This window comes from Meleagris gallopavo, chromosome 3 (assembly GCF_905368555.1).
Source record: "Meleagris gallopavo chromosome 3, MGAL_WU_HG_1.1, whole genome shotgun sequence".
Taxonomy (NCBI): domain Eukaryota; kingdom Metazoa; phylum Chordata; class Aves; order Galliformes; family Phasianidae; genus Meleagris; species Meleagris gallopavo.
In genome coordinates, this window is record NC_139406.1 from 52,508,868 (window position 1) to 52,526,445 (window position 17,578).

At 36.6% G+C, this 17,578-nt stretch overlaps 1 protein-coding gene across 1 annotated transcript in view; it reads left to right on the forward strand.

Moving 5' to 3' along the window:
* Positions 1–17,578, forward strand: part of ASXL3 (ASXL transcriptional regulator 3) — a 71,989-nt gene that overhangs the window by 35,298 nt on the left and 19,113 nt on the right.

The window sequence follows — 17,578 nt, forward strand, 5'->3', positions numbered from 1 at the left end:
GCCAATCCACTAAACAGAAAAACACAGCTTACAAATCATGTTAAAATGGGTCAAAACACACTGTAATCTCTTTGTTTCCAAATCAGTGAACTTCTAAATAATGTCTCTTGGGTCAGTGCCATTATAGCATCTTGTTGTGTCACGTTCAGCTCAAGTTCTGTGTTTCTCTCTTCACCTGCTCAATATAAGTTGATGCTGTCACTTCCAAGTTGATTATGTCACCTTGCAAAGGTTCCTTCTCACTTTGCATTGAAAAAATGAACAGGTCAATGGCAACTAGTGATTTTCTTTGTCCTATTTAAAATAGTTAGAAATAATTAGAGGGAAAATTATATATAGAATTCCATTTCAAAACCTCTTTGCTTTTGTATAGGTTGAATCAGCATAATATCATTCAAACAGCAATAACATTGTACCCCAAAATGCTGCTACTCCCAAGCACATCAGTGAGTTCTGCAGGGGAGAAGAATAAATGCTGTAGAAAAATTCATTCACTTGTAGAAGACGGGAGAAACCTGGTACATCCTATTCTGACAACTGATGTTGTTTTCAGTCTTTATATTCAACAGAATCTAATGAAGTTTTGCTGTGTATTAGATTTATATTAGAAGAGAGAAGTGAAGCTTTATTTTCACCATCTTTCTCTTTGCTTTCTTAACTTCATCAGTACATTAAGATGATATTTCCAGCATTTTCTTTCTGTTCAGAAATTAGTCCTTTGAGTATTTATTTCCTCCCAGCTTTGCTTTACATCTCTTCATGGAATTACAGGGTAGTAGTAGCTCAGTTGTTACCATTTCATACTTCAACTGCCTTTTTCTTCTAATGCCACAACCTTTTAGCTGTCCTTTTCAATTCTCTATCATCAGAAAACTCACTAGCTTTCAAATATTTATTATTATGTTCCTGTACATGTTTGAGTTCTACAGTGAAATTGTTTTGGGGTTATAACAAAAGCACTGAGTTCAGAGGAGAATATTGAAGGAGAGGGTGAAATGTAACTTACCTTCTGCACGTTAGTGTATTTAAAAAGCTGTTAAATTGATACCCCTGTGTGTGTAGTAATTGAAGGTCATTTTCTGCCACATTTCTCTTTGACATTTTTTCTTTGGTTTTATTGGTTAATGTGGATAGTATAGTGTCATTGCAATCTGCTTTATTTGCACAACTTTGTCAGGTAGTTTTAATATAGCTCTCTTATGGACTAGGTGGATGGAGAAACTTCAAAGCACACACACTGCTTTTTCAGTAAGGTTCTAGGGCTCCAATTTCAGAGCTCTGCTAGAGAGCATCACTGTTCAGAAGGGTTACTTCCCCAGCTGGCTCCTCTGTCCTTGTGCTGCCAGTTAATTAATTTCCTTTTTTTTTTTTTTTGTTTGTTTGTTTTTTCCCTCAAACACAGCTGTATAGATGTCTGCACATTTCACATGCATATATTAACAACAAACTTTACATGAAATGAAGACTGAACGATTTTAATTTAAAATCGCTGTTGGCTTTAGCTACAGGAATATTCTTTTAGCCTCCCTAGTGCAGCCCAGCAGGGCTCACTGTAATTGCAGTCTGATCTGGCTGTTCTGATGGAGGCTGTAATGGAATGCTTGCTCTCTTGTTTGCAGTCATCCTCTCAAGTCCTCCTCAGTATCAGCACTTCCACATACCTAGAACTTTTACATTTTTGATTCTCATGTTTGTTTTTTTTCTGTAGGTTTGGTCACTGTATTTCAGAAGTGTAAACTGGAGTGTTGTGGGTTTTTTTACCATCCTGCATCCATGTTTTTGAAATTCTTTCACTTCTGCAAGCGCTTTTCACATTTGCAGAATGTCTCACTTTCACAAATACCTAGTGCAGCAGTGTCAGCAGTTACATTTGTCTGATACGGTGCCCAACTCAGTATAGCTAGTTAGGGCCCAGCAGTGGTACCATGCCAGCTGGAAGCTTAAGGTCCAGGAGGCGTGGCTTTCTCTGCAGTATCTTTTTCCTCAAGTCCTTCTGGTGTGTGAGAGCCCTGGGCTCATGTTATTTCACCAGATTTTAACTAGTGAAGCTTTTGTTCCCCTCTCCTCTCCAAGTTTTATATAGGTTTTAGTGCTGAAAAAGTAGATGTTTTGTGCAATACCAGCTCTGTTTACATTTATATAATAGCAGTACTTTAAAAAGGGAAAATAATTGACAAAACCACTCTCCTCCAGTGGGGAAGTATTTACACAAATCCCTTTTTTAAAAGACTGTGCTTGGAGCTCTATTATGAGAGTGTAACTAATATGTGGACATAAATGGTAACATACATAGACACAAGGGACTGGCATGCTTCAAATTATGTGGCTATTAAGGGTGCATTGCATTAATGAAACATATACTGTTTCAACTGTTCTTTCCTTGAAAAATGCTAATAAAAGGTAAGAGTTGGTCTGTGGTGCCTCCAGTGTTTCCACTTTAGGGCTGCACTGGAGTTAATGCAGAGAACAGAACATGCCTCCCAGAGACTTAAAGAAGGATTGTAGTTGGAGTGCAGTGGAAAGGAGAGCAAACAGAAGTGATCCATCCATACTTCTGCTGCAATCACTGTCCCTCTTTTTACCCTTACTTATTCTCTTCTCTCCCCTTTCCTTCTTCTCTTTGTTCTTCCCTCCCTCCCTTCCTCTCTCTCTCCCTTTCAGTATCTCTATTTACTGTATTTTCCTTGCTTAAAGAAAAAGGGTAAGAGAGATTACTCTTCCTAACTGGTAGAAAAGCATTTTTTGTCTGCAAACTGTTTCAATTCAGTTTTCTTTAGCTTGCTCTCTCTTGTTTAAAGATCAGAAAGCCTTCCCCCCCCCCCCCCCCCCCGTTGGCAGACAATATTATATAATGACTACAAAAGAAAAGGGATAGGATGCACCATTTTCAATTATAATACTCATCAAAACAACAGACTAATTTTAGATGTTTGCATGTAGCATCCCCTCACCTCCTGTTTCTCTGAGCCAGAGGTGTATGTCTTTTATTTTTATCAAAAGCTAGATGAGTAGATACTGGCCTATATATTGTTTTTTCTGTACCTTCCCCAGTATATAAACATTATTAGACAATTTCATAATTTCTTACTTTCTCTAAACCTTGTTCTTGGAAAAAGTTTAATGTTTGCCTTGATCACAGCTTGCATATGTTTTTTTTTTTACTTTTTTTCCACACTTACATACCTTTCTACCTTTATAAATACTTGCAGTTTGTTACGTGTTCTGAAATGCTTGGGGTTGGTAACTGTATGATGTATGTAATTTTAATGCATTTAGAAAGTACTATTGGCTATGTATTCTGATTGTGCTTATATTTTGCTTATTTTTTACTTCATTTTGAAACTTGCCTTATCTTTTCATTTTCCCAGATTCATTATTCTCCTTAAATTTTTCATTTAATTTCTTGCATCTGAGCCCAACCAGATTGCATTGTATTGTCATTTTTGACACTACAGTGTATTGGAATGAATATAGCTATCCCACTTGTCTTCTTGATCTAGACAAGGTCTAAATTAGCAAGTCACATTTCATTTTGAAAACATATGTTTGCAATTCTTCCAGTCTTACTTGGCATATTTCCTGCGTTAGCGAAGATTGAATATGTCTTTGTTTTTTTCTTTAAAAGACTCCTCTTCCTTCTCTCATCTTGTTGTCTGAAGCAATTATTCCTATGATAGTAGATATTTTCTTGTTTCATCTTCAGATATTTTACTTCTAAGTTTAGTCTATTTGTTTTTAAAGGACTGAAGTAGTATTTGGAATTACTTTCACCATCTATCTTTGGAATCTGTCTTCATATTTGCATTGCAGGAGAAACTGTCTGTGCTATGTTGGTGGTCAGTTTGGAATGATGGAGTTTTACTTAAAAGAACTGATAATCTCATAATGAGGGCTAAATAAAATTTAGCTTATTCTGCGTCAGGGTATACTCTGCTATTGAAAAGTGGGATGTGTGGAAAAGAGATTACACAGAGCAAACAGTACCACTCGAGTTGTATTGCATGAGAATTGCAATGAGTTGTGAGTATATATAGTATATATAGTATAGTATAGTAATAGTATAGTAAGTTTTTTTCATATTACCTATCTAAAATATGAAGCTGACGTGACTGAGTCTGTTGACTAACTTGTAAGTTAGATCTATTGCTGTCTGCTTGTATTTCTCAGCTTTTGTATTTTGTGTTTTGTATTTTGTGGCCGCAATAGCAAAAGGACCATGATAATTGCATCTTCTCAGAAGTAATTTTTTTATACTCCCACATCCCTACTTTAAACTCAAAATCTCTTCCATTGTTTTTGGCTTTAAGTGCATAGAGATTGAAAGATGGATTTTTCTTCGAAGTCATAGTGCTGTGAAAATGTGTGCATGTATTGTTGTGTTTGAGATGAGCCTCTAAGAGTTCCTTATCTTCAGGCAAAGAAACAGTTGCTATCCTTTTGTGTCTGCATTTTTGGCAAGTCCTGATGTGTTTTTTTTTAACGTTCTGTATCTTCTAACTGTATTATTTCTTTCACATTCCTACCATCTGTGTCCTCAAGACCTGAAAACAGCATTTCATCTTCAACTTGGTAATCAGTAACTTTTCTACTATTTATTCTCTCCCCCACTTTTTCTTTTCTTCTCATCTTCATTACCATACTGTGCCTTTCTCTGCATGTGTTTTTCTCTCCTTTTTTAGATATATCAAACCGTTTATGAAAGTTTGGTTCTCTTCAGGAAAGACAGGCAGGGAAAACAAGAGGATTGGTTGCCTCCCCCTATGTAAAGGAGCAGTATATACATACGGAGCTCTTTTATGGGATAGATGACAGTCTAATTGAGAGCTTGTGGAGCAGGATCAGAAGAGAGGCCAGTGGCATGGATGATAGTAATGGGAGTGAGAGTTTGTTAGACCAAGTGATCTAAGTCAACCCTGATAAGGCCACACCTAGAATACTATGTCCAATTCTGGGCTCCTCAGAATAAAAGGGACATGTAGCTACTGGAAAATTCATGTGCAAGGCCACTGAGATGACAGAGATGCTGAGAGAGCTGGGCCTGTTCAGCCTGGAAAAGGATAGGCTCACGGGGATCTCATCAATGTGTGTAAATATCTGACAGAAGAAGTTGACAGGACCAGAGACTAAAACACAGAAGGTAGAACTTGTTTAAGCTGAAGGTCATGGAGTATAGAAATCTTGCCCAACATCTTTCAAAGGTCATGGAGATAGCAAAGATCCCCAGTGACTGGAGTATGAAAATGTTGCACCCATCCTCAAGAGAGGCCAAAAGAGCCTGGGTTTCTTGTTAGACAAGCAAGTTGTATATGAAATAGCAGTGCATCCTGGCAGTAATGGGAGCATGCAGTACCCTGAGCAGGAGCCTGGCCAGCAGATCAGGAGAAGTAATTATTGATAGCCCTTCTGTCTAAAAAGACATTGACCTACTAAAACAAGTCCAGTGGAAGGCTGCCAAGATGGTTAAAGGACTAGAGCACAGGCTAGCTGGATTTCTTCACACAGAAAACTGCATTCCACAGCTAGCTAATGGTAGACTGTAGAGAAGATAGAACTCTACTTGGAAGTTCACAGTGACAGCATTAGCGGCAATGAGCATAAGGTAGAAGTTGGGAAATTCTGATTTGATTGTCAGGAACAACATTTTCACAAGTGGTTAAGTATTGGAAGAGGTTGTCCAGGGAAGCTGCAGGAGCATTCCTCTTAGAGATATTCCAACCTCGTGTGGACAATGCCCTAAGAAAGCTGCTAGAAGTGGAATGACTTGGAAAGCTAGATAACCGCTAAAGACCTCACCCAACTCACTTAAATCCGTGCATGATTTTGTAGATGATATCTACTGCTTATTTTTTTTAATCTCAGTTCTATCAGAAAATTTTATTTAAATTGATGTATATCATTTCTTCTTGAGAGATAGTTAGTCCTCATTTCTTTGTAATCTTTTGGATTCTCTGTTACGTTATTTCCAATTTTGTTTGTTTGTTTTTTACCAGGATGTAAAATTTTAAGTTTTGTCTGTGTATGAATGTTTGGATCTGGAAAACCAGAAGTACTATAAACAAAGCATATTAATTGCTTGGTATTGGTCTAGCCCTTCAATTTCTTAGTGTTCTGCTTTTCCTTTGTTAGTAAATCTCATTTTATGCCTGGCTTCTGACTTTTTGAAGTCAGAGAACTTGAAGTGTGTTATTATACTTTAATAGTACTGCCAGGTTGATACTTTGTTTCAGTTGTCTTCAACTTCTCTGTTGGGGCAGATATTCTGGGACCTAGTCATGTCACTAACGTTATCTTCACATAGTTCCTTAGTTCCTTACATTTACTTAGTTCCTTTACTGTTTGTGTTCCAAACTCTGTTTTCATGCCAGATTTCTGAGTGAAATATGAGTTATCTCTCTCATCTACTGATACTTCCTGAGGCTTCTTGAGGTCTTCATTTTTTTCACCATTTTTCCTAATAGTACAAGGTTTAGCAGAGGTAATCTGATATTCTGATACCAAGGTGTTCTGCAATGAGGCATTATAAGGTAGATGTTGAAATTTAATGGTGTTAGTGGGGCTTTGGTGTAGAAAAGCATACATAGTTCTCTACTGGAAATAATGATATGTGTTTTTCCATTGATAGTTTCTAAATCAGATTTATAAAGGAGGTCACAATTATGTACAACTCAGCAGAATCATCTGTTTGGTCAACCTACATGGCTACATGAAAGAAAGAAAATGTCTGTTCTTTAGATATATAGTCATTTAAGTTATTAAATGTTAAGTTATATATATAGTCATTTTGAATACTAAAAATGGCCAATTCACTTCTAAAGCTATGGAAAGAGAAGTATGACAAAATTTAAATGAACTGTACAAAAATTTTAAAATAAAATTCTCTGATTTGAGCATTTTAATATACAAGACTCAGATTAAATAAGAAGAGAAACAAAGTTAATAACAGTGAAGTGCTGTATTTTATGAGTAAGCAACTGACCCATGGAGATGTTTTATGTGTTAGAAGTTAGCATTGATTTTTGGGCAGATTTTATCAGATATAAATAGATGGCTGATGGATATATATGTATAATGAGCACACTTACATCAAATGGGCTGAAATATTTATGTGAAATAAAAATTCCCTTTTTTGGTTATATGCCACCTAAGCTAAACGGATACAGCAATCTTTCCTCTGAGTGTTTTCCTAGTAATTGACTATTATGGTGTGTTTTGCAAAGCTTCGTGATCTTTCCTTATAATTATCAAGATCACTTGAACCTCCAATTTTATCTCATGTTGTTACCATATGGCACCACTCCCATACTGCTAACTGCAGAAAAATTTAGTGTCTTTACTTAACATTGAGTTGCGTAGCAGATACACTGTCATCAGATATGCAGCCATTGTTTAACAGATCTTACAGATTTTCTGTGACAACTAAAGCTGCTTTTACCTTTTTCTTACTCAAGTGCATTCACACTCATTCTCTATTACAGACTTGCCAACTGCTACAGCATCCATTTAGTTTAGTTTCATTTATCACAGTCTCTTTGAATGGTATTTGTTGTTTAAGTAGAAAAATGACTTTTAAATAGGTAATGGCATACTGGAACAGTTGTCAGTGTTTTGTAGAAAATGGAGAAACTCTCAATGATTTTCCATGCTAAAAAGTGAATGTAAGTTCACTTAGAAGTATTTTGCAGATGTGTTAAAGTTCAGTACTGTAGCTGCCAACTATTATTTGACAGGGAAAGATATAGCTGTGGAGATCTCCTTCACATGACTGGATACTAGGTCATTAGCTAAAGTACTGAGCAAGCAGATCTTATTTTATTATTACGTAGAATAAATGCAACTTTTCTAGAAAACATTGCTATATACAAAGCATATGGGTGTATAATACTATTCTGGAGACCTATAAAGAATGTAGATCATTCTGAAAGTAATGCCTCCTATTTATTTCCATGGAAAATACTAGGGATACAGAAAGCATGGTAACACTTTTTGTTAGTGTTTTGTAGCTAGAATTTGGTCTGTTTTTCAATATAGTCACCACCATTAGCTATGCATTTTCACTAGAGATAAACAAGAGAACCTATGTGACATGCTCATACAAATCTGCATGGCTGTTGGGAACATTGGTTGTCTTTCACACCACTGTCGCCATTACTGAAACACATCGACCGGTGCTTCTCTGTACTCACATCCACTGTTTGGTCTCCATAAATGTTTAGCAAGCTTCAGTGAATGTCAGTGAGTGCAGTTTTCTCAATTTTCTCCTCATGGAGGAATTCAGTTAGACACCTTTGCTTCATAAGCATTTTCATGTCAGACATCATTCTGTCAAACTGCCCCTCTGCTTCCATCTGTCTCACAGCAGCAGAAGATAATGGAATATTGAGAGGAAGGTTCAGCCTCTACTGCCATACCATCCATCTTTGACTTCGTGGGCAAATGTAATAAAATATGAGGCATTACTTCTGCAGTAGCATTTTTATTTCCCAGTGATATTTTCTGGCTTAATGAGAACTCTTTTCTACAGGGATACCTAACTTGACCTCAGGAGTAGAAGGTGTTTAACCTAGCTTCTAATATGTATAAGCTATCAACTGCTAGCAAAGGAGTTCTTGATGGAATGAGTAAAGCTTCTAATTGTCATGAAGCATGAATGTGGGTGGCTGATATAAGTGTTTATGTTTGAGAAAGACAAGTCCAGCTAGCTACAGTGTGCAAGACAAGCAGAGCCAGAGGACAGTGCCAGGAAGGTACAATGCTCCACACTGTGAGATCTGCTTGAGATGCTTAGGAATGAAGTACAGTCTAAGTCTTTAAATACTATGGAGGCAAAGTTAAGCCATTATCTTATGAAATCATGGTGTTTCTGAAAGTTGTTCTGTTTAAATGACTCGTTTCAGGTACGAATCATTCACTGTGATCAGTAACTGGACTGCGCAGTGACTTGGTTGGAAGGGCATGAAGAGGCTAGAGGTCTTGAAGGCAGTGCAAAGATTGATTTACACGTCCTCATTTAACAAAGCAGGGTGCTAATTGCTCAGAAGTGATATGCATGCAACAGAGCTTTTAGTTTCCTTTGTAATTCTGATGTAATGGGTGACAACTTTACCACCTTTTAGCTTTTAAACTGGAACACTGTTACTAATTTATTTTTTAAATTCTTTAGCATCTTTGATATCTTGGAACAGTAAATATGCATATAAAGCACAATTCCATCTTCTCTACACTGAGGAAGAATCAGCAATGTCTATTTTTCTTGATAGATATTACCTAAAAGATTTTTTGGCTGTCCAGTGATGGAGAACTCACAGCCTTTCCAAATAAAAGTCTAGTGCTTCACTAGCTTTACTAATATAAAGTTTTCTCCTCTGTCTGATCTGAATCTTTAGAATTCTAGCCCTATTACTTTTCGATGCAATAGCCTTCAAGCAGTGCCCTATCTTCCTGTTTCCTTTTCTTGAGATGCAGTCCTTATTAATGCATTCTTTATAGCTTGAGGACATCCAGCTTCTGGTTGGCCTCATTTCTCTACTCTGGAGTTTATATTAGTTCTGAATTGCAACAGTCAAAATTGAATGTTTTACCCCAGCTCAGATGGTAAGTAACATCAAGTGGAAGATAACTGTTTTCCATGTTTACACAGTACTCTTGTTCATAACTTCCAGTGTGGTGCTCACCTTCTTTGCAACTGTATAGCAAGGTTGAATTATATTCAGTTCATGATCAGCCTGTGTGTTCAGAAGCTACAGATCCTTTTCTACAAAAGCATTGCATAGTCACTTAGTTTCTCCAATTTGGTTTTTCTTTGCTTAAGTATTTCTACAATAATGAGGACCTTTGCAATTACTGCTATTGCAATACCCTTCTTATCCCCACCGCTTTCACTGTAACTCTAAAATCTGTCAAGATAATTCTGAATTCCAGTGTACTCTCAATCCCTCTCAGACTTACATCATTAGTATTTCTACCTTTTTTTAATCATATCCCTGCAATAAAGCTTTCTTGTTGATAATAAGTAAACTGTAGTTAACTAAGAAAAGTTTTCTGACTAGTTCTGCACTTAATGGCAATTTACATATCCTAAATTCCTTAAGAAAATGTCATGTGACGCACTACTGTTAAAATCAAGATACACAGCTTGTGCAATTTCTCTTCTATCATGGGGCCTTGTATGCTGTCAGAAAGAAAAGCAATTGACTTGACATGATCTGTTGTTGACAAATCTGTTTTGGCTGTTGCTCAACTCGTATTAACATCCAGACAGCTTTTTATAGTCTGATATCTTGTGCTTTAAAGATTGCACATACTCTCCAGATCTTGCAAATGGAGGGAGTAAACGAGGTACTTAGACATAGACTTGTACTAATTTTGATGAGTTGTATGTATCATAGAATCATAGAACATCCCTAGAGTTGGAAGGGACCCTTAGAGGTCATTTAGTCCAATTTCCCTACAATGAACAGGGGCAAATACAGCTTTATCACGTTGCCCTGAGCCTGATCCACCTTGCTTCCTGGCATCTACCACCTCTCTGAGCAACCCGTTCCACTACCTCACCACCTTCGCCATAAAAGACTTATTCTTTATGTCTAATCTAAATCTCCCCTCTTTAAGCTTGAAACCATTTCCCCTTGTTCTATCACAACAGACTCTGCTAAAGAGTCCCGTTCTTTCCTGTAGTACCCCTTTAGATATTGAAAGGCTGCTATAAGGTCACTTCGGAGCCTTCTCTTCTCCAGGCTGAACAGCCCCAGCTCTCTCAGCCTGTCCTCATAGGAGAGATGTTCCATTTGTTTGATCACTTTTGGGGCCCTCCTCTGAATGCGCTCCAACTGGTCCATGTCTTTTCTGTACTAAGAACTTCACATCTGGATGCTGTACTCCAGGTGAGGTCTCACCAGCACAGAGCAGAAGGGCTGGATCACCTCTCTTGCCCTGCTTCCATGCTTCTTTCAATTCAGGCCAGGATACGGTTGGCTTTCTGGGCTGTGAGGGCACATTGCTGGGTCACATCCAGTTCCCCATGCAGCAGTACTTCCAGGTCTTTTTTTTTTTTTTGCAGGGCTGCACTCAATCCTTTCATCCCCCAACTTGTATCAGTAGGGGATGTTGCCTCGACCCAGGTGCTAGACCTTCCACTTGGATTTGTCAAACCTCATTAGGTTCTCCTTGGCCCACTGCTCAAGCCTGTCTAGGTGGCATCCAGTCTCTCTGTTGTGTTGACCACACCCCTCAGTTTGGTGTCATCAGCAAACCTGCTGAGGGTACACTTGACCATAGATTACTAGATGTAATCTAGTACGAAGCAGTTTCTTCAAAAGAGTGTAGGTCCCCTGTAGATTCTGTCTCGTATTCACCCAGTATAAACCCATATGAATGTTTTAGGACACCCTAAGACATTTCAATAAAGAGTGAGATATCTCTGTATAGGCCACTGAGATGTCTTGTAGCTGGCTTGGTCTGTAAGTCAGTAGCTGTACTTATTGCTCTTTTTATACTCAGGTGATACCCGTGTGCTGTGTATGTAAAGCTAAATTACATGTTTCTACAGTTGTCACAGACCCTCTTCAGTGTTCCATGGATTCTGAAGTCTGTCTTTTAACATTTCTGATGTAGATTCACAACAAGGTGTTTAGGATGCTGGTCCACCAAGTCAATCCAATTTGAATACAATTAAGTATTCAGCTCCTTGCTTATTCAAGTCTGAGATGTTACCCTTCTATTGATGGTATTTATTCTTTTAAGCACCCGGTATAAAGATGAATGCAAAGAAGGTGTTATAAGCATTAGCTACATTCATGTATCCCTCTAGTTTTTGCACTGTGTTGCATGGTGGACTAACATTTTTTCAACATCTTCTTGCTACTAATGTACTTACAGAATTATTTATTTCAGAGATTGATGTGTTTCTTGCCAACTGCATCTCATTTTGGCCTTTATAACATGTTCTACTGTGGTATTCTTGGACCTTATTTTCATTCCCTGCATGCTGCAAGATCAGTAGTGGGTTCTTCACTAATACAGTGTGGTCTTATTGTACAGTCTCCATTATTCCTTTTCAGGATCCTTTGCATTTGGTCACTATTGCTTATTTAAAAAACTGTGAGGTTTCTCTAACTCCCTTTTTTACTTGCACAGAGTTCTTGAGGGATTCTCCCAACTAATTCTGCATTATTGAAAGTATGCCTAATTGGAACACAATTTTTTACTCTACTGTCATTAGTATTTTCCTTTTTTTTTTTCCAAACAAGCTGTAGTGTTTTATATTACTATGAGTCATATGAATTACCAGATTTCCATTTTGCCCATCAAGTTAGGATGTTGACTGTCAAGTAAATCTTCCTCCAAGTCCTCCTACGTACCATTTGTAATTCTTGCAGTAGTGTTCAACTATTAGAGGCTGAGCTAAATGTACCACTGTTATCATATTAGTCCCTTCTTTAACCTCCTATAAATAAGCTTTAATTTTCACAGTGATGCACAGTGCGGTATTTTATATCTAATAGTTGATGTTTTTTCTTTCAGTTTTGTTTTTTCTTTTGCCAGTCTTCCACATTGATTTAGTTTGAAGTGCATCTCACAAGTAGGCTTTAATAGTCATTCTTGCTCATATAATTGGATGACATATATATAAATACTGCAGTAAGATATGGAGGAATTATCCAGTATGTCTTAGCATGTTTCTTTTCTCTGTGAGGGCTATTTTCTGTCTTTGCTTACCTATTGCTATATATCTAAACCTTTTTGGATATCACCTCATGGGTGAAGGTGCCAAAGCCATTCTGTCCATAACACCTATTCTACCATTCCCAGTATATATCTGTCACTGCTGATAAAAGTATCAGTACATCTGTAGGCTCCATGATGAATCTTACAGCCTCCATGTCACTTGTTACTCACTCACTGTCATTTCTGGCTGTATTCTTAGGTCAAAGGTAGATAGACAGCAAAGTTTAATAATCAGTGAAATGGGTAGATTTCCTTACTGAAGGTCATTAGAATGTCATTGTTATCCTCGCTCCCCTTCATTCTCTCCTAACAATCTTTTTTTTTGAGATGGTGAACCTCTTGGACACTGGGAGCACTGGCTTTTCTTTCTCTGGTCTTGGGACTGGTTTATCTGGTAAAAATTACCAGAATTGGTGACAATACACTTCTCTGCATTTGAAGGTCATACTAAGGCATCGTTAAGATTTGTGGCATGAATTAGTCACCTAATTTACACTCGTTTGCATTCAGAGGATCTCCATTTGATAAAAGTTTTGTGCATATTGACACTGTTCTTGCAATCTGTTCTGAAAATTCCAATTTTTTAGCAGATTTGACAGTAATTTGTTTTATCATTTTGGGATTCCGTGGAGCGACTGAGTATCTTGTACACTACAAATATTTCTGCTGATGTTGTCTTTGAGTGTAGGTTATAGGTTATAGGAGGGGAGTGGTGTTTTGTGTTGTCTAGCATAGGTAGCAAATACAGAGCAGAAATGTTATGAGCAGTAGCTGTTGGTAGAAATATTACCCAGTTCCTTGATAAGTGTTTTACTTTTTAATGCTTTGTAATGCAAACAGATGTTGAGTTTTAGCAAATATGTTTATTAGTTGGGTGATTTTTTGTTAGCTTTCAATAAAAAAGAGGAACATATTAAAGCTATTATGAATTCTACATAGAAATATTAGTTTTAAGACATAATTCTACCATTGTGCTTAATCAGAATTTAAAGTTCAACAGAATAAAACATAAACTTTTCAAGAAATGTTTGTTGTTCCAGGTCATTAACGCAATGTCTCTGTTGGACAACATTTTTAAATAACATAAAACTTAATAGTCTATTTTAGAACTGCTCTCTTGGCATATTTCTGTAAAATCTAATTTAGACCTACTGCTTAATTGTGCTGTCTGCTTGTCAGAATATAGAGAACTTCACTTCAAAAATTTTATCTTCCACTTAATTTTTTTGAGTAAGGTGAAAATATATTTTCAATGAGATAAGACTTCAACAGAGGCTATGTTAATTAGTCCTGTAGGAAGAATACCTGTTGGTTGTTCCATGTTTAACAGAGCAGAAAAAAAATGTTGGCCTCACTTCACACAACCAGTTTATTGAGGAAAGAACCAAAGCATCTATGTTAGTATGTTTGTTTCTTGTTGACAAGCATTTCATTCCCTGGCGTTTTGCTTTTTTTTAGTAACTAGATTTACAGTTGTTAGTTCTGTGACTGCTCAAGCTTGTCCATTTTCAGTTGTAGATTTTTAATTTCTTTTTTCTGCTTAGAATCTTTAAATGAACTAAAAATAGCTGAAGAATTGAACTTAGGTTAATTGGTGGTTGTTTTTTTTTTCTTCAATTGGTAATGGATCTAGCTTCCTTAAAATACTTTGAAAATTTCTGTCTCATTCATTTTAGTTCTTCAAGCCATTGAGTTCCTTTAGATTTTTTTGTTGTCATCCCTTTCTCCTTGAGCTTTAACTGACTGAGTGCAATCTTCCTATTCCATTCTCAGCACAGGATTTCTTTAATCTCAAATTTCTGAGCACATCACTGAGATCAGTCAACTCTATATTTCCTGCTTTTTTTTTTTTTTTCAAGAAGAAATTTTGTCTGCTTTGCATTAATTTGTTAACTTATGTGTTGATTTAAGGGGATTCCAAATCCTGTTGGATTTGCAAGTTTAGCCCTATAACATTTGACTAGAATTTTCAATCTCTCCTTTTTGAATTTATTTGGTATCTTTTGCCCTAAATAATGAGTACCCAACCTATGTAATGATGTCTGCTTTCAACATTCCTCCATAGCATTTTAACCTGAAATGATTATTTCATATTATTCTATAGTAGACCACTGGAAGCTTCTCCTCTAATTAATTAATGCTTTTCACCTTCTGTATCACTACATGATACATGATTTTCTGTCTAGGTTTTGGCTGTTCCAGCTACTTCACTCTTAGATGAAGTCTGTGGGGCCCTGAACACAGATCTTAGTAATGCTCTTCCACAGCCAGTTCATCAAGGCAGTGACAATCATGAGGTCAGCAGCCACTTCTCCTTAAGTTTGTTCATCATCTTTTTTTAATCTATTGATCCTTAACATCTTATTTTCAGTGTAGCCTGCATCTTTTTTTCAGATGCAGTCCCCATATGATCTGTTGTTCTATTTTTGCTAGTTAACCGTATGGATATTTGTTCATAGGTGAGACACTGCAGTCTTCCTCTCACATTTCTGCTATTATTTTTTTTTCCTGTGGTTCTGTTTCTTTTTTCTTCCATAAGTACTTATTCCTCATTACTTTTTCTTACATTACAGGAACTAATAACATTTTACCTGTGACCTTGCCAACGTTTTATTTCAGTTCTGAAGTTCCAGCCTGTCTTTTTCTGTTATGTGATCTAGTTAACCTTTCTAACATTTATCTTGGAGTTTGCACTCTTTTTCACACCTTGTAAGATGCTTTCAGAAATTTAGCATTTTTGCAATTGTATTAGCTAATATACTGAAAGATGCAGTGTCTCTTCCTATAAACCTTGCTTCTTTCACACCCTTACGAAAACACAGTTACAATGAAGCTAATGCTCTTCTTCTTATATTCATATGGTACTCTAATTTTGCAATCTTCATAATGCTCTTAATTTATGCAGCCAAATGAAATAGCTTAATGATATTTGGCTTCATTTCATACAATCTAAAAGTGAATTGGTGCTAAAAATCAATATTCTCCATCCACCTTCTGCAGTCCATTCCATCCTTGCATAAGATCTAATGATCATATGGCCTTAGGATAAGTTGCATCATCTTGCTGGTGTAACAGAAAAGTAGTGTATGTGAATTATTACTTTCCTACACGATTTGTTGTTCTGACTCATAATATGAATGCACAGTTTGCCACTAGCTGAGCAGTGGGGTTTCAGGAAAACCAGAGGTAACCTGCAGTTATACAAAGTTAAATAAAGAAATGTGTCCGTATTACCCTTCCATGAAAAACAGTCAGAATTTGGGATGAAAATTTGAGTTTATTGAAGTTTGGAATAGAATCTACATTGACATGAACGGGTGTCAGTACCCCTACAATTCTGTGATTCTGTGATATAGCAGGAGATCACGGTCAGCAGCTCTGTAGGTGTGTATCCTGCTGAGGGGCACATGCACATACGGTTTTCTGTCTGTAATCACTTTTGCATTGCCTGTTTCTCTTTTTACTTCTACACATCTTTCTGTTTTACTCATATGAGGCTATTATGGGACAGTATGTGAGCTAGGCAATGAGAAAATTCTACCAATTCTTTATCCACTAAATAGTCCAGCCTTCATACCCATGTCTCTCCAATTTAGAGATAAAGATGCAGTATAGGACCACATCAAAGGCCTTTCAGAAGTCCAGGTAAATGACATTACTTGCTCTGCCTTTTTCCACTCATGCTGTCACTTGATTGTAGAAGACCACCAGATTGGTCAGGCATGATCTGCCCTTGGTGAAGCCATGCTGGCTGTCTCAGATAACATTATCAAAGGTTGTTCTGAAAGCAAGGCCAACATTATCTGGGAAAGATAATGCTCAGTGAGGGAAACATGCTTAAATATCCTGTAGTGTTTCTGGCACATCTAATTCTTTCTGCTTCTGGTTTGGAACAAGTGCTGTGAGTTAGGGGAATATTACATATCTAAAATATGCAATAATATGCTGTTAATTTGGTGTTTTTCACTACTATATTACAAATGGTGTTTTCAATTATTTACCTGTTAGTAACCTCAAATGTATGAATTTGTGTTTATAGTCTGCCTATTATCCTAGAGATGAGACCCACCACTAATCTGTTTTATTTATTTACTTTTATCTGTTATTAGAATCTGCTATTAGAATATTAGAATTAGAATTACTTACTAGAATTCCTTCAGAAGTCAAATATATCTGCAGAAACTGAAAATAAATATCAAGTTGTATGATAAAGAAGATCAATATTTGGATTGCTTTTTAAAGTTATTCCAGAAATATTACAATTGATACTTTGAATGGTTTTATATCATTGAATGTGATGTAAGAAGTAAAAACAGTTGTAAGAAGTAAAATAACTATAACAGTTTTGATGCTTGTAAAATTAGATGTATAGCTGTTCTAACTTATTTTTTAAGGTTACTCATCATCCACTCTTCTGTCAGTACAGCATAATAACTAACGTGAATGTTCATAAAACTGAGAAACAGCAAAGTTCTTTTGTCATTATATTTAATTTGTTTTGTACCGTATTCCAGGAAGATGCACAGATACAATAATGATCTTGACTTTTGACTGTGCACACAGCTCTAGACATCTTAGGCTCAAGACAGAAAGAGCTGTGATTGAAACATGTCAGTTGTAAACTGAGTTATCGTCAGTAATAGTGAAGACTGATTACAACTGAAAAGAGCGCACTGATGCAGGATTAGTCCTCTTATGCTTACAGTAACTATAATGAAAAAACAAATTTTAGTAGTAGCAGATCATTTCCTTTGTTATTTCCACTTTCTATCTGTCCAACTTCCCTTAATTGCAATTCCACTTTTATGTAATCTTAGTTGACCCTGTATCTGACAGTATCTTCTGCTATCATTGG